The following is a 1,996-nucleotide window of genomic DNA, read 5'->3' on the forward strand; positions in this document are numbered from 1 at the left end:
AGAGAGAGAGAGAGAGAGAGAGAGAGAGAGAATGAATGTAAGCATGTGACAGGAGATTAGGGCGTGGAAGGCTGGCTGGAATAGGATGTATGCCAAGCTGGAGGAGAGGCTGATCTATAGGATATAACTGCAAATCACAACCAGGGTGTGTCAGCAGAGCAATTTCTGATGGTCCCAATGAGAGGGGATAAAAACATGGCAGCCATTGACTTTGCCACCTTTGTAACCTCCCCATTCTGCTGTCTTCCTGTTTCTGCAGCAGCCTATCCTGCTTTCAGGACATAGCTCTTCTTTCTCTTCTCTCTCCTTCACTCTTTTCTTTTCTTCACTCTTTTCTCTTCTTCCTTTGCTTTAAATAAAAGTTGCATTTGCCTGTTTATCAGCTGTCCCAACTAATTCTTTGGGGAGAACAAAAAGAGCCTGGAATCTCTCTCTGGACACTTGCACCATCTGGTAAAGACAGGATTAATAAATATCATTTATTATCTCCACCTCTATGGCTATTTGATAGTTACACAGACAATAAACCATCATCAGAAAGTGTATACAATATTATACTGAAACAGTGTAAATTAAATAAAAAGGTACATTATGTTTAAATTTGCATTAAATATGTATAGACAAAAACTAAAAGGGAATTTACCAAAATGAAATATTCACATTATGAAGGGTTCTGCATCCTCTGCGCTGCTCTTTCTTTCTTCAGTTCCAGTAACAACATGGTGTTGTCTTGGTTCGCAAGCTTACTTTGTTCCGTGATCCTGGGAAGACAGCTGTGGCCATGTTCATCACCCAGTGTGGAGTTTGTGAACAGGAGCAAAATTTTGCCTAATGCTTTTGTTTCTGAACTGAATTGTTCACAAGCAGAAGTGTCTGCAACTGAGGTCTTCCTGTCTTTTGGCATTTACCTTCTCAAAAAATAAAGACATTTTAGAAATCCAGAAGGCTTTCCATCCGGCTGTGCTTGCCTCCTGTGGAGGATGTGTGCCTGTGCGCTGACAGGAACTAAAGGCCAGAAACAGCCGAGCACCCACCCATGTGTTCACTGGACATCGCTCATGTACTTCAAAAATATCCCTTTGGCTTTTCTTGGTAACAGGGATGGAATCAGGGAAACGAATGGGTGTATCTGAGGCATAGTAAGGATTTCCCTTTTCATAAAGAATCACTGGGCTCTAACTTCGGAAAACTTCCCAATATCAGTGGCCCTCCCCTTCCTCCTTCTCTCCCCCATCCGCCTGTCCTGTGCTAAGCCTTCACTTTCTCCTGCCCCTCATCCCCACTGCCAAGCCTGGCTTTGAGAACAGGAAGGTGCAGAAGGCTTTCTGAGCTAGTCTGCTCCCAGGAAGGGCCTTCGTCCCCCTACCATTGTTGTTCAGGGCACATCAGGGAGGCTGATGCTTCAGAAAAGCTGCAGAGTTCATGTCTGCCCTTAAGAGAATGGAGATCTCCCATGGCCTAAACTCTCCTATGTTGAGTAAGTGTCCATAATGAGAGGAACTTGGAAACACGGGAACATCTAAATGTGGCCATAAGGAGCATTGTGCTCTATGACTAGAGAGTGTAATTAAAATATCTCCTTGGATACAGGGAATACAGAACAGACTCAAAAAGAATAACATTAAAATAGTCCTTAAAAATTGTCAACATCTTCCCCTAACAAGGTGAAACTACTTTCATCCATCTTTTAGTAGTTTAGATACTGACAACACTGAAGAAAATTTGTTTCTAATTTACTAAGATATTTCTGTGGAAATTTGACAACCTTCCATTTCCACCTCTCTTTCCTTCTCTTTCTCTTTCTTTTTCATTTTAACTTCTCTTTTGTTTTAATCTGTATTTTTCTTTTTTTTTATAATTTTATTGAGAAACAAATAGCAATGAGACAGTTTCAAACCAAATTGATAGGACAGTTTCAATAATTAACACATTGCATACATTCTTCCTAGTGGTTAATTGCTGTACAAGATGCAGACATGATATCCTATTTACAAAC

This window comes from Octodon degus, unplaced genomic scaffold (assembly GCF_000260255.1).
Source record: "Octodon degus isolate 3935 unplaced genomic scaffold, OctDeg1.0 scaffold00023, whole genome shotgun sequence".
In the NCBI taxonomy this organism is placed as follows: Eukaryota; Metazoa; Chordata; class Mammalia; order Rodentia; family Octodontidae; genus Octodon; species Octodon degus.